Below are 27,841 nucleotides of genomic sequence, written 5' to 3' on the forward strand. Positions count from 1 at the left end.
ATTGCTACTCTTTTCACTTTGAGTTGCCCCTTAAACTTGCTTTATCTATCTCACGTTATTCCCTGTACAGATGTAATAACATTATCTTTAGTTTCGACACTAGCCTTAGTATTGACATATGTCCACCATTCAGTACTCTCTGTGACAATCTGTAAACATGTCTGTACATGCTCATCTTCAATGTCATCCCACACAAGAGGTGGCATGTCCAGATCAATATCCTAATGGAGGGGTTCTGTGGTGTGGTATTTGGTATGTATATGTATTCATATGTGCATGTAAGGGTCTGCTACAAATTACCACACTTGTACAGTCAACATTGTTCCTGGGTAGGTGAGCTGTTATGCTATTGAGCTATGTATGACTCAGTTTAAATAATATTTTCAAGGAGCCACCCACATTTGCATATAGAAAATGTTCATCACTACGAAACAAATTTAAAGCTTCAGATCCACAGTCAGTAAAATGGAAAATAGATCACAAGGGCATGCGCCTTGAAACCATTGCCAACATTCCAATAATATAAATAAGGGGAGTTTCATATTACATCCCATAAGCGAACATCCTGTTAAATTAAACCATAACGCAACATGTGATTCAAATAATGTCATATATAGCATTAAATTCCCATGCTGTTTATAATATGTGGGACTATCAAAACGTAAAGCAAAACTTAGATGGACCAAACACATATCTAATTTAAGAAAAAAAATAAGAAGTCCGCCCTGGTTGAACATTTTTTGGGAGAAAGGACACACTGGGCCTCATTAGGACCCAGGCGGACTTCGCGGTGCTAAATGCACCGCGAAGCATGGCGGAAAGCCGCCGATAGCGCCATGGGGGTTGGCGGATTTACCGCCCCATTCCGACCTCGGCGGAGCGGTAAATCCCCAATCCCCATTCTGCCCTTCCCCATTCCCATTTTTGCCCCATAGGGTATAATGGGAGTGGGGAAGGAGTTAATTACGCCACCGTAAAATACGGTGGCGTAATTAACAACGAGGTCCCGTAGCGCCATGGTTTTCTCCGCCTGGTAAAACCAGGCGGAAAAGGCCGCCATGGCGCTACGGGAACTCGTAGTATGGCGGAGAGGTACGCCATGCACTACGCTGGCATAAAACCCTCTCCGCCAGGGTCCTAATGAGGCCCACTGTCCCACAGATAAGAATGGTTATATTGGAAAAAAGTGGATTTACTGACATGAGGATGTTATATAAACGTAGGGATTAGTGAGGAAGGAATCATTTTGTATTCAGAAGTTGAACATGCTTTGCCCCCATGGTATAAACACTGAATGGGATTTATCAAGTTATCTATGAGTAACGTTCCATAACCAGTACATATTATCACATTGGTATATAATTTGTACATTAAAGAGGTAAAACATAGTTAAAATGCACAAATACGCATGTTTTTATTTTAGAGTTGCACACATGCATATGTTGCCACATAAGAAGACAATAGGATATAATGATATTTGAGTCACATGTACTTTTACATGAATACATTAGAGTAGGGAAGACTAGCGAAAGCAATTTAAACGCTGATATAGGTTTGCTCTCAAACGAAAATAACTGGTATTTCTCATAAAAAGTGTGTGCATATTCGGCATAATGAATGCAAGAATAGTGTATGATACCTATAAACATAATGCTAGATATAGATGAACATGATACTTTGTGAAACATGCAAATATCACCATTTAATGTGCATAAATAATCCAATTGATTGAATGTAGCTATGAGCATTACACACATCCAAGATGGCGTCCACAACCCACCATTAAGAAAAAAGTGCTCACACAGCCTAAATTCTCTGTAACAGTCACCTGACAACCCACAGGCTTTACAAAGTTGAGAAACAAAGCCAGACGGTCTCCAACACTGAGGGGGAGATGAAATGTCTGGGATGCCCTAAGATCTTTTGAAGACGTTAAGGATAAGTCATGAAGCCACTGTAAAGAATTGGTATAAGGTTAAAATGTCATTATTATTATTTACAGACTTTAATGTTATTGGATAAAAGAATTCATCCAACTACACACAGCGCTGTGATACTTGTGTTTAAATGGCACCAGTGAGGTGTTTCTATTATAAATAGTTTACACACCATTTTGTGTAGAGAAATCTGAACACTACTTTTATAACACACACCTTTTAGTAGATATTCCACATATGTGAATGTGGTATGAATGGATGAAATGTCGTTTTAAATGTGACGAGCAAAGGTCCTCAAAACCATTTGAAATTGACAATATTATAGAAGTTTAGTACTGAATTAGTATAATCAAAACACATCTTGAAGCAGATTTTACAGTTATTTACACAATATATATATATTTATAGGGAAGCAGACATGATTGGCCCTTGACAAATGATTAACGAATGGTAAACACGTTGGGAAATATTCCAATTCCAAAAGCGAAAAATAGATTAATCTGCTTGAGGAAAACGTTACTGATTATTGAATGTGAATAAGATTTGCTTTTATAAACCATTTCTTTTGTTATTTTCTCTTTAAAACAACTTTTCTTTCTGAATTGTATATTTTGAAAGTCATTTGCTGATGAAATGTGATATAGTTAAATTAATATGTATAATGTTCCACACATAGGAATTACTTTTATTTGAAATGAATGTATATAATAGCAGTGCATTGTCAAAGAAATGGAAGTTTGAAATTACAACAATTATAATGGTTAATTTCAATAAAACAATTATTGATTTTGAAAATAATTGAACAGTCTATTCTGTTAGGGCATGAGCTGCAATTTCTTTCGCTGTTAATTCTTGTTGGATTTCATTTATATTGTTGGTCTGGGCTAGAAGACCTGGCATATCTCCTTGCACCAGAAATGTATTGAATACATTGAATGTATTCATTTATGGGTGCAACAGACACTGATTTTACACCTTGACAGTTAAAGCCAGCCCAGGAGCGCTTCTACAGAGGTAACAGGGAGCATTCCTGGGCTGGCACGGCTGCTCCATAATGGACGAGGATGTTGGTGCCCCCTCACCCATTATGAACGGGCCGCCCCTGCACTTCTTTCACTCCTCTACTGCCATCACTTCTACTACTCTCCTCCTACTAATTCTTCCTAGCACTACTACTCTCCCCTCCCACTATTACTCTCCTTCCTCCTTCGACTCCTACTCTACTCCTTCCATTACTACTCTGCTACTTTTACTACCTCCTCCCACTACTCAAACACTCTTCTTTCACCCAGTATCTTTCACTTCACATTCACATTCACTCCTTTGACTAACTACTTCTACCCATTTGCCTCCCAAACATGCAGAACCACTTTCACTCCCAAACCAATACCTCACATGCGCCAACAATCTCCTTCCCAAGCTGTCGCTCCTTCACTCGTCCTGCTGGTCTCTTGGTCATCCTTCACCCCACCTCTGACTTCACCTGAAAAAACCCTGCACTTCCTACTTCCTGTCCCCTGCTTAAACCTCCACCCCCTTCTGAAGATTGGATCATTTCCAATGGCCAATCTGGTCCTGTCTTCCCCAACCGGGATGTGTGTATGCAAGGAAAATAATTCAAAAGGGCCTAAACCCCACCTAATTGCACCATGCGGGCCTGCCACCTGCTGCCGATGGTGTCAAAGATTGTCCAAGGGTCCTGTTAGTGGCTTTGGTAGGGAACCATGTTACGTCTTTCTGGGGAGGCTAGGTTGATCTTCCCTTTAATTCCCTGGTGGTGGATGGTGTTTTGTGTCCATGCAAGAGTTTGCCAGCTCCCTCACCGGCTCTGCTAGCTCTTTCTGACTTCAGTTTAAGAACACAGTGGACCTCATCACGAGTCTGGCGGTAACCCTTAAATGCGTCGGTAGTGCTATTACTGCCGCATTTAAGGGTACACCATATCATGGCTTTGGCTGATTTCCCCTCAGCTCTGAGCTGGGGGGAAATCCGTGGCAAATTTGCCGATTTTCCATGGGATTACCGCCAGCGGGAAATCCACCGGCAGTAAGAGCGCAAATTTTCCCCATTGGGCCCAATGGGGAATGAGGAATTCCCGAATGGGCCCAATGGGGAATGGGCAATAACCCTTCCACCAAACCCGTGATCCGGCACTAATAGCAACGGGGATTTGGCGGTAGGGCTATTAGCGCCGGCGCTAATAGCGCCGGTGTTACCGCCCAACTCGTGATGAGGCCCTGTCTCTCTCCTGCTATGCCGAGCTTGACCTCTGACATACATTAGCTGTTCTTTGGTTTTATTCGGGCGCAGCATCTCATTCCTCAATGGGTTCTGTTCTTTGGATTGTGCTGTCTTTTAGGTTTGCAATTTAGTGTTGGATGTAGGCATTATAACAAAGCCAGAAAGACAGTGGTGTGCATCTATATATTGAGGCAACGCTGGAGACAAGGGTCTGCATACAAGCATGCTGGCTCAAGGGGAAAGGACAGGTATTGGCGCCCTCTCTGCTGCCACCATCCACCTCCGGAGTAGGATTAGCTCTGGATGACTCCTTGGCAGGCCTCCCAACCCAGCGGAGAGGAGTTCCCATCCCCTCTTGACAAGATCAGCTTGCTTGCCCTTTCATACTTATTTCAAACAGTGCTTGATTAACCAATGATCCAGCCCATTCATTCATTCTCACTCACTTGCTTGCTTCTCCTCTGTGCGATACAAATCCTTTTTAAGGACGCTTTGTTGGGATGACCCTACAGTTATTCATTGTGAATTTCATTCGTATTGAAGTGTAATAAGGTCCTTTTCTGCTCTTACTGCTCTCGCTGCAAAAGTCTGGGCCCATCACGCCAGCAAGAATCTCAAAGAACGTTATGGTTTTGGGTGGACAATTTAGCAGATCCACCAATGGTTATTAACTCTCTAGATTTCTATAACATTGTCTGAAATCTACAGCCACACCACTGGAAAAGCCCACCCAGAGAAGAGAATGATCAATCATTTGGGCGAGTGATGAAATGGGGGAAATGCAGTTCTATATACAGTATATTGTGCTGGCATTGACTTTCTTATCTCTCTTTCCCTTAAGGTATATATGCATCTTTCAACATTGGCTCCTTCAACCTGCTTACAAGAGGACAGTTTGTAGCTAAAGATCATCTTATTACAGGATCCCGGCATGCAGCTAACCACAATGGTATTCTACCGCGCAGCCGTTAGTTCATAAATCCATGTAGTTCCAATGGAGGATCTCAGAGGATGAATTTACCCTTGTTAACATGTGAAACATGTGAATAGCCTTCAGACCTAAAGACCACTAACTAGACGTGTCATGGAGGACAAAGGACCACTAAGACACAGAATAATGTTGACACACATGGCAAATTTCGGTCCACTTCATACATTCCAAACAAAAGAATCTTAACTCTTAACAGAGGAACCCACTGTCCTCTTCCTGTGGCGGTCCTTCTGGCCAACATAATACCATCACTATATGTAGTAATAACTTGGCAGGAAAGAATGGTAAAAGTGCAGTGCAGAATGGAGCTTGAAAAAGGAAGGAACGGTGTGGGGTTTGAGCATATGAGGGGAGGGGAGTCTGAAGCATTGGAAATGAAGATTGGAATGGGGTACAGAACCAAGGGTTTAGGAAGGCAAAGCAAACAAGGATTTGTTGGCGTGATATCCATGGAAAAGGGAAGACGCACAAAAAAAGGGTAGAATAGAGAAGAGATGAGAATGGAAGGAGGTGGGGTTCTGGCTGAGATCATGGACAGGGAAAGGGAGAAAGGGAGAAATGATATTTGCAATGAGTGGTTCTTATGGGTGTCCACCAAACACAATATGAAGAGTAATTAAACAACAACCATTACCTAATTCTTGCAAACATTCTTTGAACAGAAAGGCAGCCAGTATTTTCAAATAATAGTAGTAATGATGACATCATATGGAATAAATGGTGACCTGATGGCATTGCATTTTGATCAGAGAAAATGCTTCTACTCCTGGCTGACCCCAGAGAGCAATTTCCAACTAGCAGTAAACCAATCACCTGGACAATACTACAATCCATACCTCCCTGGATTTTAACCGGACAACCTAGAAATGCACATTGAAAGTGGCATATGTTTACTTCAGGTGGCTGACACACTAACTCTGTATTAAAACTAAGAAATTATCTAGTGAACCAGACTACTGTTATCTGATTATACAGGTTAGCAGTAGAAGAGGATGTCTAAAGAATGTGTCATGTACTGTAATGTGCAATTTCTGTCACAACTGCTTACGTCTTCTACAAGTTAGTATTTGAACCATGCACTACACAGACCACCCGAAAAGAGCTTATAGTGCAAATGTAGACACTTATGAGTAATCCTTATCTTTGCTGTAAAAGTGGTAGGACCTGCTGCTAATATCTTACTAAATCTGTAGGTATGGCAAGTATGTCACCTCCATGAAAATGAAAATAATTATGGGCGATGTATTACAAAAGATAATGTTAACACTGAAACAGAAAAGATAGGGAGATGAACATATACTAAATTACATTTTCAGACACAACTGCAGCAACGAGAACATTCAGAAAGAAAATATAACATGGAACCATAGTGATGGGAGTTCTTTTTTGACAAGTGGGTGTCCACAAACTCTGTGATTGCTTCATGTTGGATGGCGCAAAGAACGCAATTATAAAATGAACACGTCATTCACTTTCCCTCAGGGCCTGCTTCGTGATTGTACCCAGTGACTCAAGGGTGAGGTCTCTGACAGCCACCCAACAACAATAAACTCTCGCAGTCTTAATGACTCTGCGTACCAAGAGGTTTAATGAAGAAAAAAAAAGAGCCATTTCACTCAGAGCGAGCTCCAAGAAGTGCCAGTTGGGGAAATAGACGTGTTGCTATGGAAATGGCATCTCAATGTCAAATGGAATTCTTTCCCAAAGTTGAAAACATCCCCATAAATGTTAACTCGGCGGAAATGAATACATGCCGGCACGAGGGATGCAGGGAAACACATTCAGCATGTATGATACATTTATGAATGAAAGTGCAGATAAGGGTATAATGTTCTCCAAACAGTGGATACTGAGGCTGCATATAACAGGTCAACCGTGCCCCACCTGCTATCCTGACTGAAGAGGATGGAGCAATGCAGAAACAATAAAAGCGTGCTTTCTTGTATTTAGCACGTCTGCTTCATATAGACAAATTAACTGTTGGTACTTTTCTTTGTCAGGTTGAATTTTCAGTTGGTTTTTATGAATGTCAAAATAAAAGGGGGCACAGGGCTGAAGCAAAAAAATAATAATAATTAATGGAGGGTTGATTAACCTGCGCATGGAGTTCAGACTTAAACAAGAAAAGCTAATTCGACAAGGCCGCAGTGTTGAGTGACACAGGTGCACAGGAGACGCTGCTCGACCACATCTAACACGTAACGCTACGTCCACGTTTCCAAGCCTTTAAGAACCGAGGTTCGGACCCTCTTCGGCAAAGCCCTCGCAGGACAAGGCCGCAGTGTTAAGTTATGCAGGTGTGCAAGGGACGCTGCCCGATTACACATAGCACGCAACGCTACTTCCACGCTTCTTGCAAATTGCACTCACAAAGAATTATTTTCGGTCCAAGGAGGACTTCTTTCTTCAAATCAAGGGAACCGCTATGGGAGCCTCATTTGCTCTAAATTATGCCACTTTGTTTATGTGGGCTTTTGAGAAGGTTTCTATCTTTGATGAATCTAATCCTTACCTTCAATCTATTATCTTCTATCGAAGATACATAGATGATATCATAATAATTTGGGAAAAAACTCTGGGCAATCATGAAACCTTTCTCACATGGATGAATTCATTGAATGACCATCTTCATTTCACTATGACTGCCGACAACATGTCAATACCATTTTTGGACCTCTTGTTGAAAGCTAAGGATGGCGCAATGGCAGTAGATTTATACCGTAAGCCCACTGACAGAAAGACCATCCTCCATTTTGAAAGCTTCCATCCCCAATATTTAAAGGATAGTTCCGGGACTTTTTTTTTATTGTCCCTACGGGTCGGCCATGTGTTTGTAAGCATAAATCGGTAGATCGTAGGAAACTTTCCTATGGACCTTACCCGACTTTTCGCCCATTATCGCACTCGAAATCAGCCTCCATTTTGTGATAATCCTATCATTCCGCCGCATCGACCTGGCTCACCTGCCTTTGCGGCACTAAATCAAATCCCCCGCCCCTGAGCCTGACATCAGCAGACGCGTACTGCCCATTTCAAGCACGTCTCGTGTCAACAATCGCTGCGCCTCAGCTATTGACGTGTTGCCATGGAAATGGCAGGACGCCTCTTTCCCCAATAAGTATAAACAGACCGTTTCACAACACACAGCAGCAGATTTTCGATTCCATTCCTCTCTCTGTGTTACTTTGAGTATTCTGTGACTCGTTTCAGTGCTCTGGTCAGCTACCTTCGCCGCTTGTAGCCCGTGTGAACACCTGTACCATCTCTGTAAATTATTTTACTATCTTTACCGCACAATGGCCACAATAATGCCGTATATGTACGAGCCCGAGTACACCGAGGAAGAACTACTGGAAAGTCAAGCACGCGAAAACGATGGGGATTCGGACGGCAGTTGGGAGGACCAGTCAACGGATGAAGAGCCTGGACCATGTCGCATGGACGGCGTCTCCACCTGGTGCACGTGCAATCGGTGCGAGCTAATGCCAACTGAGGAGGAGAACTGCTGCTGCCGTGAAAATTCCGGGTGCTTGGCCTACATTTCGGAAAGCGAGCAAAGTCTGCAGGAAGGCGAGCAAAGTCCGCAATGCATCACCGAGCTGCCAGAGTTCAGGGAAGCCTGCCTCTCACGGACCGTGTTGAGGATGATGATGGTGCTTATGCACGAACTTCGCGGCACTGTTCGTCCGCGTAATCCGAGTAACGAGTAAGTATACTCTGTTTGTGATGTCAGTGATGCCACCACTATTTCATGGTCGTCTCCCACATATAAAATTACATTTACATATCATTCGAACGCATGTAAATTTGTTCCATATAGTGCATTTTCTAGATATAATTTTTTTCTAAGAAAAATGACATGTGTTACCTGAATCGACATTGATAAGAAAGTTTGGTCAGTTTAATACAGTTTGCATCTTTTTTTTTCACAGGTGGTACAGGCTGGTGGCCTATCGTTGCTTCACTTGGTGGCTTCACGGGAGGCTCGGACACCGCGTTCGGAGAGTAATACCTGCCTGTGCGGTACTTGCCATTAGACAACATTTCCCCAGTGACAGTGGACAATACCGCGGATTTTCCCTCGATGTGCTGCAACCTCAACTTTACAATGTGTAATGTTTATTATTTATGTTTAATTAAAATCTAAAATAAAGCCCAACATATATTTTAACAATGGTTGTTTTGATTTTTTAAATGAATCTAGTGTATATTCTCCTGGGAGGGTGAGGTATTTATAAACTCACCCCCCTGCATTCCATGTAGTAGATCCTGCAGCCATCCTCTTACATTCAGTTAGATGGCCTCTCCTTGGTGAGGCCCTGCGGCAAACTGGTCTTGTCTGCACGACCACCGCCCCGATCCACCCCCGCCCTATCAAAGGCAGTTCGCACCGGGGTACTTGTGCTGGCAAGTGGAGCTGTCAGGGAGCGATAAAGGCCAAGAGGTGCCAAAGACCATGTACACTTCAAAGTGGTCTATAGAGCATGGGTTGTTGTTCCCATGTCTACCTACAGACCCCGTGTCTCCTGCCAAGCATCCCCCCTCACGCTGGACGGCCCCCTGCAATCCACATAAGTGTGTCTCCATTCACGAGTCTTCCTGTGTCTTGTCTGCACGACCACCGCCCCGATCCACCCCCCGCCCTATCAAAGGCAGTTCGCACCGGGGTACTTGCGCTGCTGGCAAGTGGAGCTGTCAGGGAGCGATAAAGGCCAAGAGGTGCCAAAGACCATGTACACTTCAAAGTGGTCTATAGAGCATGGGTTGTTGTTCCCATGTCTACCTACAGACCCCGTGTCTCCTGCCAAGCATCCCCCCTCACGCTGGACGGCCCCCTGCAATCCACATAAGTGTGTCTCCATTCACGAGTCTTCCTGTGTCTTGTCTGCACGACCACCGCCCCGATCCACCCCCCGCCCTATCAAAGGCAGTTCGCACCGGGGTACTTGCGCTGCTGGCAAGTGGAGCTGTCAGGGAGCGATAAAGGCCAAGAGGTGCCAAAGACCATGTACACTTCAAAGTGGTCTATAGAGCATGGGTTGTTGTTCCCATGTCTACCTACAGACCCCGTGTCTCCTGCCAAGCATCCCCCCTCACGCTGGGCGGCCCCCTGCAATCCACATAAGTGTGTCTCCATTCACGAGTCTTCCTGTGTCTTGTCTGCACGACCACCGCCCCGATCCACCCCCCGCCCTATCAAAGGCAGTTCGCACCGGGGTACTTGCGCTGCTGGCAAGTGGAGCTGTCAGGGAGCGATAAAGGCCAAGAGGTGCCAAAGACCATGTACACTTCAAAGTGGTCTATAGAGCATGGGTTTGTTGTTCCCATGTCTACCTCCAGACCCTGTGTCTCCTGCCAAGCATCCCCCCTCACGCTGGACGGCCCACTGCAGACCGCATAATGCCACGACATATACACGTCATTCATTCACAAACACACCCCTGTTTCGAATTCTTTATAACCCACTTCATATTTCTAATGAGAACTTCTTTGCGCTTTGCTAGTCAACCCGTGAAGGTGCTGGTTATCTGCTCTTCGTCTCTGTGAACTTCCGTGACCACTTTGAGCAAACTCGTCAGTTTGCAACCTGTGAACTGCTCCCTGTTCTACGACAAGAAACTACTCTGATCCCTGCATCTAACTGTTTGTTCGTCAAGGTAAGTCCATGTACCATAATCATTTTGCGTCCAATTTTTTAATTTATATCTATTTGCTAGTAGTCATCAAATTGCATCCATGTTTTCTTTTCGTTCACGACAGTACATGCAAGGAACTAGTCACATGTTCTGAGTTTAGTCAAATTACTTTTTCTATTTTTTGATAGTTATTGAAATACTTATCCGCATGTGAATAACGTGTATAGTTCCAAGAACCAAAACGGACCTTGCATTGAACCTTTTATGTGTCATTTAATGTTTTAACACATTGGTATTCATAGAGAATTGTTGATCTTTACTTTTCAGAACTTTCCATAATGCCTGCCTGTTCCATTGGCGGTTGCCCTTCGAAGACCCATAACAAATCTGAAGGTACTATAATGCATGTTTTCCCTAAGACAATAGATCAGATAAGAGAATGGGTCCGATATTGCGGATATCCAGCCTCTGAGATAGAAAGTAGAGTCCTAGAAGTCTTTGCGGACAAGAGGGGTGATCGATACCGCATCTGCAGCAGGCACTTTAGCCCAGACATGTACTCCACATCATTGCTAATAAGGACGAAAACACCGCGAGCGAGGCGAAAATTGCTCTCAACCGCTATTCCCACTCTATTCGTCCACATCCCTCCACTGGTGAGTCAAGTTTACGTATTTATCTCTCGGCATTGCGGTAGTGTGTAGCATTAGCTAACAATAATTTCCCCATTTATGTATCCACTCAATATGAAGGCTGAAGATTCTCCATCCGTGTCGTTATTGCAGTCATCAGCCACTTCAAGCGCCTATCGGGTAATCTTACTTAGCTATTCTGACACTGACTTGTTTTAGGCATGTAAATCAATAGTTTTAATTGATCGTGTAATTATTTTACCTAATGGTACACCACAGTACTCGTCCTCTAGTCTTTGTTTTCAGTTATAATTATTGTTATCCAAAATAATGCAAGTACTGTCTTTCAGGGAGATGCTGAGGAGTCCAACGCATTGACGACAACCGTAGATGTCACTCAGATGCTCGAGGTACGTTTCCGGACAGTTCCATCGATGGAGATCATCAGATCTTGCATTCTTGTAGCGTGATTGTTACACACAATGTTTCTTTCGTTTTTAGCCATTGGTATGTCCTTCTGTCGTCGCCCTCCTATGTGTCTTCTTTTTTCAATATTGTGTTCATTACTAATGAAAGTCCTATGTTTCAGGGAGTCGATGGAGCATTAGTCCAAGAGGAAGGGGGAGCATGCAGTTACGGGTCGGCGCAACAGCTTGCAGAAGTGTGCACCGCAGTTACAGCGTCCCTTGATGTTCTTATGCATTTCGAGGTATGGATACTGACAGATCAATCATGCGAGATCAAATGACGTGATTACATCCGCTATACTTCCTTCTTTATTAACGCAAGTACTATGTTTCAGGGAGCTGACGGAGCTTCTTCAACAAGAACATCACCCCTAGTAGTTGATGCAGATCTCTGGGTGGTGACACTTCCAACGATGGAGCAAATCGAATCATATTTAGATATCCATTATTTATTTTAGACAACTGATCATTTGTGCAGGTCTATTTAGATGAGCCGTTGACGCCTGCAGAAAGTTTATGTTCTTTTAAACAAAATACAAAACCATACTAATGCAATTACTGTGTTTCAGGGAGTTGCTGAAGCCTCATCTTCAATAATATCATCAATGGAAGTCTATGCGGAGCCCGAGGTATGGATCTTGACAGTTCAATCTAACTAGATCAACAATGCGTGAACTATTGTCGTTTGAATGTTCTACACAATGCGTTCATTCGTGTTTTGCTATTGAGATGTACGTATGGGTATTGGTCCCCAAGTACATTTTGTGTTTTCAATATTATTATACATACTAATGAAAGTTCTATGTTTCAGCGAGTCGATGGAGCCTCAGTGAGTGATGGATGTGCTTATCATGAAAGTATAGTCGTTGCAGCGCGAGAGGAAGTGGAGACATGCACACACGAGTCGGAGCAACAGCGTCCAGATGTTGAAGTTCGAGGAAAGAAAGTTTCAAAGAAAAGAAAGCAAAAGAAGGTTAGTGTCCTGTTCACTATATTATGTTGTCTTTCACTGTCAATAGTTCAATACTGTAAGTTGTGTTTAAACTGAACATCCCTTTTCTAATCTGTCCTCTAGTTGCGAGTGGGTGTAAGAACTAGATCTACACAAACAGTGAAGCGAACGAGAGATGTTGCTTGTCAAACCTTTTGGCAGGGACTTGAGACTGGAGATGCATCGTGCCAATGGGAAGAATATGAAGTGATTGACAACGGAGCTATACCACCACCAGCCATTGATAGTGAATGTCCTCCTGGTAGTTTGGATGCAGTCGTAGATCAATTCACAGAATCCACACCCGCAAAAAATAAGAGCACGCGAAAGTTGAAGACATTGTTTTTTTCTCCCATCTCCGGACAAGGAACAGATGTTGCAATGGAAGAGAATGAAGTGGACGACAATGAAACACCATCAATATCACTCAGCATAGCGGAAGACGATATCAGAGATTGTACCTTTCATGCGAGTGACATGTCCTCAACGTTACAGGCCGAACCAGCTGGGATGCAGAGTGACAGTATAAGGAAAGAGGCCAAATTCATTGTATTCGATAGCTGTTTGATGGATATTATTATGATGATGAAATGTCGGCATTGGGTTGGTGGGGAAGTATGTGGGGAGCCATTGATTAATGTGACTCGTGCAATTCGAGGCACTAACCTTAAAATACATGCCACCTGTACACAATATCATCCGTTCGCATGGTCTGCACAACCCATGCTGGGGCAACTGCCAGCAGGCAATCTACTTTGTGCAGCGGCCGCACTTTTTAGTGGTTCAAGTTTTAAAAAGTTACAGTATTTCTTTCAGTTTGTGGGAATCCATTTCATTGCGAAAAGTCAGTTCTACAAATACCAAACCGATTATCTATTTCCAGCCATCAGCGAAGCTTGGAGAATGGAAAAAATGTCAATGGAAAGTACATTCGCGGGCAAACGCTTCAGGCTAGCCGGTGATGGACAATGCGACAGTCCAGGATTTTCAGCCAAGTACTGCACCTACCACTTTCAGGACATGGAAAGTAAGAAAATTGTGAGTTCGTTGGTCGTGCAGGTGTCACAAAGTACATCCTCAGTGGCCATGGAGAAAGTTGGCTTTGTAGCATCATTGCAAGAACTACAATCGCGGGGAATGGTGATCGACCTGATAGCCACGGACAGACACGTTTCAATTGCCAAGACAATGAGAGAACAGTACAAAAATATAAATCACCAATTTGACGTTTGGCATCTTGCAAAATCAATCAATAAAAAATTGTCGGCTGCAGGAAAAAAAAAAGATATGCAAGGTATTTCACAGTGGTCCAAGTCAATCAGCAACCATCTTTGGTGGAGCTCAAAAACATGTGAAGGGTCGTTGGAAATTCTACTGGAAAAATGGCGGTCAGTAATGTTGCACTGTAGCAACGTACATCGATGGTCGACAAATGAGCATTTCCACAAATGTGAACATGGCCATTTGTCCACAGAGGAGGCACGGAAGAAGAAGTGGTTGATTCCTTCATCACCCACTCACAAGGCCATTGAAAAGATTGTATTTGATAAAACTATAACAAGAGATTTGAGGGGACTCACGGAATTCTGCCACACAGGAGATTTGGAGGTGTTCCACAATATGTGCCTAAAGTACAGGCCCAAAAGATTGCATTTTGGCATGGAAGGCATGATAAATCGGACTCTTCTAGCGGTCTTGGCACATAACCATAATGTTGGCCGTCAACAAAGTAGGACGACCGGAACTTTAGGGACGCTTCGCTACAATAAGGCCTTCACTAAAAGAAGTAAACAATGGGTGATCAAACCAGTGTTTGAGGATATGCAATATGAGTTTATTGAGAGACTTATCGTAGATGTCCTCGATAGGCACATACATGGAGTGGTGAACGAACCTATGCAGGGGACAACTGCATTGCCACCCAACATTGCCTCTGTTCCATGTCCACCTAAAGCAGAGCTCATTGAGAAATACACATCACGGTTTAAATGATTGTAATTCGATTGTCTGTTCTCTCGAGTCTCCTCATGTTGCAGGCCCATTGCAATTAAACCAAACAGTAATATAAATCATTTTTACAAAAATTATAGAATGTTTCCGTATTACAAACACATGGCCGACCCATAGGGACAATAAAAAAAAAGGCACGCAGACAAGATGCCCTTACACTAACTGGAGCTAACTAGAAATGTGTGCTCGCTCAAAGTGAAGGTCAGCTGCTTTGATGTTTTGCTCGGGTGGCGGAACGGCCCACGACCCAATATAAGGTTCTATTGTGATTTGACCTTGACAGGCCGGGACCATCCTGAAAGACTAAGAAAAGATAATGAATAAAATTTCAGAAACGAAACGATGAGCCACGTTCATTAGAAGAAGTAACGTCGGCAAAGAAGGAGTGGTGTTTCGGGTCTGCCCTACACAGAGACACAATGGAAAATGCAAATATAATGTAAGTAACTTTTGATGAGTTTATACCGCAATTTCATTACTATACAGTGGCTTTAAAGACGGGTTCAGTTGTACTTGTTCGTTCTATGTGGCATAGTGTTTTCTACCGCGCACTATCTGGAGGAGAAACATCTGCTTTTACTGAAGCACCTCAAAACCTTCCTCTTTGCTTCTGCTTTCTCTCTCCCTCTCCCCTGCTACAACTGGTCCACTGTCTGCGACCTCGGTCCTGGGCCCTTCCACTCTCCACCTGCACTGCCTCCCTGTCAACCCCTGCACTGGGGGACTGTCTCAGTATCCTACAGCCCCCCCTTCCCAGCACTTGTTCTGCACTTACCTTGCACTTGCCACCAGCTGGCCCTATTTATTTATTATTTTATGCTACTTACCTTGTACTCCACTCCCCCCCCCTCCATGCCTCGCCACGCCTTTAAACACTTGTGTACACCCAGTAGCGCTGTCCTCGCTATGAAATGAATAATTTTAATAAGGATCTGATGGTGAGACTAATTTCATTTTTTATGTTTTTAGGTACATCATTCACTACTGTCTGTGTCACGAGTACCAGACACCGGCGGACGGCTTCTACAGCCGCCAGTTGCTTCTCCGCGTGAACAACGTTACCACCCTGACCATTTTATGGGACGATCGCCAAGTACAAGTATGCCCTTACGCGGTACTAACGGTTAGATGCAACATACCTACCGTTGTGGTGGCCTAGTGCCTCGTTGTTGGAACAGCCATGCGATTATCAGTGCGACAGAAGAGCTTATTTTTATCGTAAACCAACACCCTGTGTACTGCACACGAACATCGCTTCCCTCAAGACGAACTAATTTGGATCGAGAGCAAAGAAAAATGCAAATCGCTGAATATTCTCTAAACATTTGATGTCCAATAAACGTACTTTGCCAAATGTACAATCTTGCCGTTTGCTTTTAAACCACGGTTTCACATTCCGAATTGTGGTGCTGTATTGTGAGATGCTCTAAGACCCTGTGTACAGCAAAGGACCATCGCGTTCCTCAATACGAACTTTTTGGAACATGAGCAAATAAAAATGCAAATCGCTGAATATTCTCTAAACATTTGATGTCAAATAAATGTACTTTACCACATTTACAATCTTGCGGTTTGATTTCAAAGTACAGTTTCATATTCCGAATTGTGGTGCGCTGTATTGTGAGCTGATCTGTGTTGATTTCCGGGGTCTGTGTGGAGTCGCGTAGAAGACGCCTGGGCGCGTTTGCCTACGCAGCTCAGTCACGTCACGGATAGAGGCGGGGAATATGAATGTTTTGATAAAGTCTGTTTCAGGGGCGGGGGATTTGATTTAGTGCCGCAAAGGCAGGTGAGCCAGGTCGATGCGGCGGAATGATAGGATTATCACAAAATGGAGGCTGATTTCGAGTGCGATAATGGGCGAAAAGTCGGGTAAGGTCCATAGGAAAGTTTCCTACGATCTACCGATTTATGCTTACAAACACATGGCCGACCCGTAGGGACAATAAAAAAAAAGTCCCGGAACTATCCTTTAAGAGTCAGCATTCCCTATGGCCAATTTTTAAGTGCAAGGCGCAAATGTTCTGATAAAAAAGACTTTTCCAAACAGGCCGACATTATTGAAAGCAGACTTGCGGATCGAGGATACCCACATTATATATTGCGCCAATCCGGCAAGCGGGCACGCCACCAGCATCACAAGATCCTTTTAACTAAGAATACTGGTGACAAATCGAATCAATCAAGAATGGTTTGTGCAATGACTTACAACACTCATCATTCGGCTACCAAGAAAGCAATTAGCAAGCATTGGCATCTTTTACAGCTGAACCATTCAGATTTGGTCCTTCTTATGTTTGCTTTCAAAAAATGTAAAAACCTTAAGAGCTGGCTTTCTAAAGCCGATAGGTCCCAGCTTCAAACAGGACCCAAAACCATTATTGAGATGTGGGGCATGACCAAAGTACATGGTCATTTCCCATGCGGATATTGTTGCCACTGCGGATCCACCACAGCCACCACCACTGTGAATATCAATAACAGGGTATGGAACCTCAGGGACCACACTACATGTAACTCCAAGAATGTAATATATGAAGTTACATGTCCCTGTGATAAGACCTATATTGGCAAGACGTCTAGACCTGTGAAACTCAGAATTTCAGAACACAAGTCTAGGATTCGCACTGGCAACTTTACATCTCTCCTTGCACTTCATTTCTCAGAACAACACCATAATTGCGACAATTTACGCTGGTGGGCTGTTGAACAAGTAAGAGGCTCTGACCCCCAGACATCTGCCAATAGATTATCCACTCGATAAAAATGGCGGATCTACAATACCCAAAGCCATATAGTAGGCCTAAATTCACAGGAAGAGTGGTCTGCCACTGCCTCTACATTTGCCTAATTCTGAATAATTTATTTTGCAGCCTAGATTACTACAGATTACTTCATTTTATTTTATTTTAGTTTCTTCAGAAAACACTGTAGCTTCTGCGTTAGGTGGTCTATTTGTCTTGCCTAGACACACTACAGTTCTGGACGAGTTCTTCCCTCCAGTAGTTGGTAAACATAAACATTCTTTTTTTACATTGTAATTTTATTTTCATCCAAAAAAAAATCAGTGTTTTCCATCTTTTTTCTCTTTTTCTTTTTTTCTAACTTTGAATTGACGGTATCTATAGATATACTACATTTTAACATTATGGTTAATATCTGTTCAATAACTTGTAATTGTTCTTATGTAGGGTTCACTTTCCCTTTGCTTGTGGCTTTGTATTCGCGCTTTGAGTTGGCGGCGTATTTATTCATTGCTTCGGTTCTGGTCTGCGTTTTGAGACAACATTGCGGAGGGCTTTTTGCCCAACATAAGCTTATGACTCTGTGCATCCAGCTGAGGCTCGTTTTGTGCTAACAAGCCGGCAACCTCGCAAAAATGGATGACGCAGGGCATCAGCATCCGCCTATCCAGGTATTTAGATTCCTCCCGCAGACGTTTTGCGGGAGAGCCTTTGAGGTTCCAGGGCTAAGGACGTATGCACGTGTGAACATATCCAAGGTAAGCCGGGCTGTTGGGGGTGTTCATTTAGCGCCTGTAAGGAGCTCAGTTACGTACTGAGAGCCGGGGCATCGCGTTTCCAGTGCTGAAAAGTTGCTCCGTAACACACTGGCCCTCATTACGACCCTGGCGGAATTCGCGGTGCTAAATGCACCGCGGAGCACGGCGGAAAGCTGCCGATAGCGCCATGGGGGTTGGCGGATTTTCCACCCCATGCCGACCTTGGCGGAGCGGTAAATCCCCAATCCCCATTTTGCCCTTCCCCATTCCCATTCTTGCCCCATAGGGTATAATGGGAGTGGGGAAGGCGTTAATTACGACACCGTAAAGTACGGTGGCGTAATTAACAACGAGGTCCCTTAGCGCCATGGATTTCTCCGCCCGGTAAAACCAGGCGGAGAAAGGCTCCATGGCGCTACGGGAACTCGTAGTAGGGCGGACGGGTCCGCCACGATTAACGCTGGCGGTAACCCACTCCGCCAGGGTCGTAATGAGGGCCACTGAGTTTTAATCACGGCTGCAGCAGCGATTGTAAACTCGCGCCTGCTTGCAGCCGTTCAGCGAGTCGGGCTATTATGGGCCACTTTAGCCTCGGATTGCACGCCGAGAATTTTGACATTGTTTTTTACATTGTTTTAAAGCCGGCCTTGTAGCTCATCTAACAATTGGGGAACCGCCACTGCTTTTCTAACATTATGTTTCACAATACCGCCATTCTCATGGGCATTGCAGTAACTTCACTGCCTCAGCCACTGTTTGAAACTTTTCAAAACATTAAGGGATTTTTCCACATTATGTTTCGTTATACCGTCACTTCTACGGGCGTTTGCAGTGACTTTACTGCCTTAGCCGTTTGTTGAAATACTTTTAAAACATTAAGGAATATAATTCAATTACAATTAGGCTGACCCTAATGACCCACAGTACAAGCATGATTTGCTATGTAACCCTAAACACTGGTGGCTTATATTGTCCATTCATTCATTTATTCATACTGTTTCAGTTTTTGGCGCGTATACTACAGTACTTTGAGCCTCATTCTGTCCTGGCAGGACATCGTTTTCCAGACGCCCTAAATGCCAATTGCCGGCTGTGATGCAATGTCGTGACCGAATTCTACTGGGTTCTGTATATTCTTATTTAGGTGAGCACTATTTCCTGATTTAACCGTTACATTGGGAAGGACAGCATTTCGGTGGTTTACCTCTGTTTTCTGGAGTGGTCTTTAGCCATTTACTATCCCTCCTGTACTATAACATGTTCCTGTTTCTGTTTCTTGCAGTTCTACTTGATAGAGAACTTGCCCTGTTGGTCCATATTTATTTCTCAGAATCGTTATTCGGGAAAAGGTGACCAGTCCAAAGGTTGAGATAATGGTAAATTGATAATTTAATTGTTAAACCTTCTTCTCCCTTTCACAAGTATGGAGGGTTTTTGCCGGAAAATCTCAGAGGGAGGCGGGCATCCTGTTCGTTATTCACAGATCATTTTTACTAATAATATATTCTCAGTTCATCGATTTAATATTTTAGTTTAGCTTTAGCAGTTTTTTGTATAAATCATTCATGGACTTGTTTGATTATGTCTTTTGTCTTTCTTTTTGTTTGATGTTTAAGGCAAAATTATGGATTCAGCTCGCACAAATCTCCATAGCTGAGTGTACTATCGACCTATATATGCATTGTAATACATTATAATTTCTAGTGGCATATATCTTGATGGGAGTGCACCATCCTGAAGAAGATGGGCATCAATTGTGAAACAGCTTAGATGCCCTGTACCATCGAAACTACTTTTTGTTTTCATGTCAGGCCTGGTGTATGCAGTAGGCCAGGACAGTTTAGTAGTTGACGTACGGCACCACTTTGTAGTTCTTACTTTAGAAGTAACCATTATTGCCTTTTCTATGTATTTGTGGTTGTTCTTACATTTATAAATGTGGCCGTAGCTTCTGACCACCAGTCGGATGATCCCCTTCAACCGGCTTGATGTCCAGATTGCTCGGCTACACTAAGCCAGTACTGACTGAATTATCAGTCGTGTGTTTTTATATAAGCACTGTGTTTGATTATGCACTTTATTTTTTAACATAATGTTGCTATTTAGATATGAGCTCGAAACATGATTTAATATGTATGTTTTAACAAATAATGAAATTTAAATAAAATGTTCATGTTTTCTAGTTACTTTTTCTTTTGTATGGTTTGATCTGTGGTTCCGAATTTGGAGGCCCCTCTCCCTGTCCTTTTGCCGGACTCCTCCTTAGCTTGATTTCTGATTCCCGTGACACACTTTGTGTATATTATAAGGGGTTCTGTCTGAGACCATGGACAGGGAAAGGGAGAAAGGGAGAAATGATATTTGCAATGAGTGGTTCTTATGGGTGTCCATCAAACACAATATGAAGAGTAATTAAACAACAACCATTACCTCATTCTTGCAAACATTCTTTGAACAGAAAGGCAGCCAGTATTTTCAAAAAATAGTAGTAATGATGACATCATATGGAATAAATGGTGACCTGATGGCATTGCATTTTGATCAGAGAAAATGCTTCTAATCCTGGCAGACCCCAGAGGACAATTTCCAACTAGCAGTAAACCAATCACCTGGACAATACTACAATCCATACCTCCCTGGATTTTAACCGGACAACCAAGAAATGTACATTGAAAGTGGCATATGTTTACTTCAGGTGGCTGACACACTAACTCTGTATTAAAACTAAGAAATTATCTAGTGAACCAGACTACTGTTATCTGATTATACAGGTTAGCAGTAGAAGAGGATGTCTAAAGAATGTGTCATGTACTGTAATGTGCAATTTCCGTCACAACTGCTTACGTCTTCTACAAGTTAGTATTTGAACCAGGCACTACACAGACCACCCGAAAAGAGCTTATAGTGCAAATGTAGACACTTATGAGTAATCCTTATCTTTGCTGTAAACGTGGTAGGACTTGCTGCTAATATCTTACTAAATCTGTAGGTATGGCAAGTATGTCACCTCCATGAAAATGAAAATAATTATGGGCTATGTATTACAAAAGATAATGTTAACACTTACACAGAAAAGATAGGGAGATGAACATATACTAAATTACATTTTCAGACACAACTGAAGCAACGAGAATATTAAGAAAGAAAATATAACATGGAGCCATAGTGATGGGAGTTCTTTTTTGACAGGGGGGTATCCACAAAGTCTGCGATTGCTTCATGTTGGATGGAGCAAAGAACGCAATTATAAAATGAACACGTCATTCACTTTCCCTCAGGGCCTGCTTCGTGATTGTACCCAGTGACTCAAGGGTGAGGTCTCTGACAGCCACCCAACAACAATAAACTCTCGCAGTCTTAATGACTCGTCGTACAAAGAGGTTTAATGAAGAAAAAAACGACCCACTTCACTCAGAGCGAGCTCCAAGAAGCGCCAGTTGGGGAAATAGACGTGTTGCTATGGAAATGGCATCTCAATGTCAAATGGAGTTCTTTCCCAAAGTTGTACACGTCCCCATAAATGATAACTCGGTGGAAGTGAACACATGCCGGCACGAGGGAATGCAGGGAAACACGTTCAGCATGTATGATACATTCATGTTCTCCAAACAGTGGACACTAAGGCTGCATATAACAGGTCAGCAGTGCCCACCTGCTACCGGGACTGAAGAGGATGGAGCAATGCAGAAACAATGAAAGCGTGCTTTGATTTGAATTTTTACATTTCCTTCTGTGGGTTTGTTGCTGATTGAATTATTTCGGTGTAGTGAGATTTCTTGTATTTAGAACGTCTGCTTCAAATAGACAAATGAACTGTTGATACTTTTCTTTGTCAGGCTGATTGTACTGTTTTCTCCGTTCTTTCTCTAACTTTCGGTTGGTTTTTCTGAATGTCGAAATAAAAGGGGGCACAGGGCAGAAGCAAAAAAATAATAACAATTAATGGAGGGTTGATTAACCTGCGCATGGAGTTCAGACTCCCCTTGCAACTGTTCTGTGCTCACTTGGCCTAGCAATCCCTCCCTGCTTGGCTCCCCACACAACCTGTCCCCGCTTCCCAGGCCTAGCGCACCCCTCTCGGCGCTGCTCCCCTGCATTTCTGACCCGGCCCCTCCTCTCCTTCCACTCAGGCTCCTGCGCATTGTTTCCCTGCCTGTCTCTTGCACCCTGACACCCCTTCATTCTCTGACCTTTGTTGTTATTTGATTGGGGTGTTCCCCGGTCATTCCATTGTGTTGTATTCTCTACTGTATTGTCATTCCATTGGACTGCCTTCATTTCCTCCAATTCTAGTTTTCCTCTGACTATCTGTGGTTTGTGCATTGTGCTTATGTGCTGTCAATCCATTGCATTGCCTGCATTTCCTCTACTTCTAGGTTTCCTCGGACTACCAGTGGTTTGTTTATTGTGCTTGCAGGTTTACCCCTGTTATTCCACACATGCAGTATTTCCTTACTTCCTTACTTCTAGGTTACCTTTGACTACCACTGGTTGAGTTTCTGTGCTTTGGTGGGTTGCTACTGTTATTCCACACGTGCTGTAACACCTGCATTCTCTTCTTCCCTACAGGGCCTTTTGATCACCTGGGGTTTCTGTTCTGTTCTGTTCCTGACATTGTTGCTTGCATTGTCCCTCCACCCTCGGTAGGTCCCAGTGTTTATGTTCTGTGTTATAGTACCTGCTCCAGCTCTCGGTTGGTGTCCCTCCTTATGTGCCTCACTCCTGTCTACCCCTCCTGTTTGCCCTTTGCGTGTGATTGCCCCCCTCCTGCTTGCCCCTCTTCTTTCCATCCACACCCTCTATGGTGCTCTCTGTCTCCCCTGTCTTCTCTTATTGCTATTCTTTCGACTATCCTATCCCTCTCACTAAATGTGGCAGGAAGAAGCTCAAAAGGGACATCCTGGTCTCCAAACCAGGCCTCCCTACCTACCTGCTGATACCTACATACCCGCTGATACCTACACCAGTGCTTCCTCCAGACAGACCCTTCCCAACATCCTCTTTGTCATTCCCTCTCCAGGCCTATGGACCTCGCACATGGTCTCTGTTCTTTTCCCTTTTTCCTCCTCACACATTAATGCTGGCACCCAGTGGGAGGCCCTCCTGGCCCCCTTCCACTCCTCTAAGACCATCAATAATGTCTATCTAAACGGTACCATTTTAGTCCATTGCGCTCAGGCCAATCTCCTCGTTTTTGATAGACTCGTCACACACCTTATCAACTTCCTTTCTTCTCCTGCTATACCTACTTACCCCTCGCTGGCTCCTCTGCTTCCCCCTTCCTCTGCCACCTCTCTGGCACACTCTGCTGCTTCTTTTGCTACCCTGTTGCCTCCTTCCTCTGCCACCTCTCTCAACCTTCAACTGCTTTTTTGGCTGTCCTATTGCCTCCTCCCTCAGCTACCTCTCTGGCACTCTCCTCTTTCTCTCTGACTACACTGCCATCTCTTCCTTCCTCCTCTGCCCATTCTCGGGCACCTCTAACACTTTTGCAGGGCGTACCTCATGCCTGTACCCCTCCATGGAAGTCCTGCAAAGGTGGCACTCTGTCCCACTTCGCTACTCTTCACACTCGCTGCACTGTCAAACACTCCTCCGACATCTGCCGTCTCCTGGAAGAGCTTGATTTTGATGTACTCGGCCTCACTGAGACTTGGTTCACGGCCAGCTCTGTCACAGGTTTTGACACTCCCCTTCCTGATGTCTACAAGATTCTCTCCGAGCACCGAACCAACCGTCCCAGCGGGGGTGTAGCCCTGATTTTCCTAAAGTGGATCCCTGCTTCTGTCATTTCAACGCAGGATTACTCCTCCTTTGAATGCCTTGTCTGCAATCTCTCTATCTCCCCTGGCCTCTCTCTGTGTGTAGCTACTTTCTACAGGCCACCTGGCCAGTTTGTCCTCTTCCTCTCTGAGAGGGCTGACATCTCCTCTTCCCTCCTTGCCTGTACCTTTCAACTTCTCCTCCTCTGAGACCTGAACATCAACCTGGATGCTACTAGCTCCTCTTCTGGGTTCTTCCGCAACCACTGTGACTCTCTATCTCTATTCATCCCTCTGGCTCAATTCACTCTGCTGGGCACATCCTGGATGTTCTGATCTCCTCAGACCCCCCCCTCTCCAACCCTCTCACCACTCCTCTCTCTTGGAGTGACCACTTTCTTCTTTCCTCCCACCTTTCTCTCTCTACCCCTCAGGCTAAGCAGACCTCAGCACTGCCACCCACCTTCTCGGTCATGTGGCCCATGTGTCAGTTGAGGCTTTTGCTGCCACTTTCTCTCCTCCTCCTACACCTTTGGCTGACTCACACTCTCACACAGCCCACTCCACCTTCATCTCTCTATCTCTAACACCCTTGATGTCCTTGCCCCTTTCATGAGGATCCGCTTGAAGCCTGCATCCAAGTGCAAGTCTTGGTATGATTCTGACCTCACCACCCTTAAGCGCAAGTGCAAGTACATTATATTTGTGATAATAAAAGAAGGTGCCTGTTTATCATACTAACATTGCAACATTGCAATATGAAATTTGAAGTATTTTATTGTAGTATTATTGTGTGAAAGTTTGTAATTTAACGGAAGCACATTAAATTAAAAGAAATGTTCTCATGCTTATTTATTGTTATCTAAGTGTTATGATATTGCATAACTATTCTAGAGGGTTTTTGCCTAATGGTGTGGAGGTTATGGGTTCAGTGCGAGGTGCAGCAGTGTTTCTGAGAGCGCTAAATTTCCTTTGGCAATGAGAACCCTGTGCCGTGGTGAGTTAGTGCAGTGGGAGCCAAATTTAGGCTCAGCTGTAGGGTGGATTGGAGTACGGAGCTTGGACACCTCACCCACATTCTCGTTAGAGGAAAGGACCGTATCGGTCACATGCCAGTGTTCCAAAGAGCTGAGCCTAATTTTCTGCTAGTGGTGCACTGGTGTGGTAAGCACAGAGGAGTGGGAAATTCCTTTTTCAGAGAGTCTTGATTTAGGGTGCATGAATGGCCCCAGGCACCAGGTCTCAGAGTCAGGTGCAGGAGGAACCTCCAAGAGTTCAGAAACATGGCAGGAAGACCTCCTGGGTTTTTTAGACTCAGCAATAGACCTCATCTTTATGATGAGTTTCCAGCTCAAAACATGAAGGCATATACTGAGAATATTAACAAGACAGTTAATGTTGCTTTGAAGGCTTCGGCCCAGTGTCATACAGTCACTGGTGATCAGCCTGTGGTTCTTTGCAACAAGGGTTCCTCCGCCACACTTTTCAGGGCTTCCACTAGGACATAACAGTCTGCTCACGTGGAGGGCGAAGATGTCATTCCTCCTCCCTGTGACCCCAGGGCACTGTCATCTGTGGGAGCCCCAAGCCCAGAAGGATTATATTTCCTCAGGTCACTTTTTTCCAGGAGGAAAGATATAAATTGGAAAAGATATCCAGGGAATGCCTGACTTAGTTCTCCACCACTAAGGAAAATGTGTTGGCCCAGGTCCATTCTCCAGGAGAGCAACAGAAATATTGCCTATGCAGACCCCTCCAGGAGACACAGCAATACCGACACTCCGTTTTCTCGCTGAGAGAGCAGGGGTTTCACAAGAGATGTAAGAGGCTGATATGGGTATACCCAAGGTACAGGGAGATTCAAGGGGGATGTTCTTAATACTTCTTAGCCAACCGGTATTTTCCTTCTTAAGACCCTTGGATAAAGGGGGAGGTCTTAGGTTTCCATTTGGAATTCTGAACAACTCTGGTCCACTTCAACAGGAAGAGGCGGTAGATTTTTTTCCAGACCAACAGGTTTTGAGAGACAAAGTATTATCTAGCCAAAGGGACAGTAGGGATGTCATTGTATACTCACATGGTTGGTAATCAACATATATTTGGTGTGAAGAATCCAGGAAATTTGTCCCTTTTCCCCATGAGAGAGCCACTCCCTTTGAGACTAGGGTGGTGAGTCCGCTACACAAAACACCAAGGCCAGTGGGATCACACTGAGGGTGACCCCCCTTTAGGGGACAAGGCGCCCCAGATGAAAATCCTGTATCTTCTCCCTTAAACAAAGAGTACCAATTGTTTGTTGGATACATGGGGCCTAAACAGTTCATGTAGAGGGGCCATTAAGTGTGTATGCTTTGACTGCTGGCCCCACCTTGATGCCAGAAACATTGAACCAATGGTGTTACATCTCTTGCTTCAGGAAGGAACATAAAAGGGCAGAAAACCTTACCTGCCTTAATAAGGCTGAGAACTGTGGAAGCCTGCGCTGTAGCGCCAAGCCAATCCAGCCTGGAGGCAGGACCACATTGCATACACGCTGTGCGGAGGAATCCCAGAGCCAGTGGAATGCTGTTGAGTCTAGGCAGGCGATCAGCCAAGGTGCCTCGTTCTCTGACGGAGACCAAACCGCTATAGACATGGCACACCAGCATGCACGATTATAGACTTCTGAATGAAGCACCATTGAGGGAGAACCGACAAACCTGTGAAGCACGGTTCTGCCATTAGTAGCCTCCACACCCGCAAGAACGCTGTGGAAAATCAAGTACAAGCTTAGCACAGACAAGAGGGTGGAGACTGGCAGAGCTTTGAGGCACTCCACAAGGGGGTGAGGACAATAAGAGGCAAGTTAAAGAGCCATAGGGCCTGTATGGGGTTACCAGAGACCTAAGAGAAATAGAAAAAAACCTGGAAGATTACCAATGACATGACAAGGCATGCCAACACCGTTGTAGTATTGGTACAGTGCACTGAACACAATCTTGGCATCCCATGATGCAAAGCACAAGAATGACCTACACAAATATCCACCTCTTGCACTCCAATCAGGATCATTCTTGAAGCAGCAATTCACAGAGGCTGATGTCAGACTGTAAAGCTTGCAACCGAGGCAACTGCCATGGAAGACATACGCAGACAAGACAAAGCAATGAGATACTCCAAGCAAGGATAAATGCATGCTAAATGTAGGATGCAAAGTAAAAGTGCAAGGTCAATGCAGACTTCATTGTGACAGCATACAATTGGTACAATTGTGCATTCAATTCATTGTAGCAGTGCCAGGCACCCAGCTACAGTCAACTTGAAGCTGCACACACCATGGTGCAGCATGCATGGGACATGCATGGGAAAACACCAACACTGCAAAACGCAATGTGCTGGTGCACAACATAGCATCCCAAAAAAGTGCATCAGTGGTACCATGGTTGTGGCTCGTAACTGAGGCTGCACACCATAATTGGGGAACCCTAAGCAAGAGAGTCCAAATGTGCCAACAAACCATTACCCCACAAACATTGCAAGGGATGTGAAGTGTCACTCAGTACACATGGTCAAAGTGCAATGAGACACACACCAACACAACCATCAACACCTGTTACAGGCCACAAACAGCTGGCCTTGCCACCCACTCCCAACCACCCAGGAAATGCCCACATAGTTTGAACTCACACAATG

Source organism: Ambystoma mexicanum, chromosome 12 (genome assembly GCF_040938575.1).
Source record: "Ambystoma mexicanum isolate Mex_15411 chromosome 12, UKY_AmexF1_1, whole genome shotgun sequence".
Lineage (NCBI taxonomy): Eukaryota > Metazoa > Chordata > Amphibia > Caudata > Ambystomatidae > Ambystoma > Ambystoma mexicanum.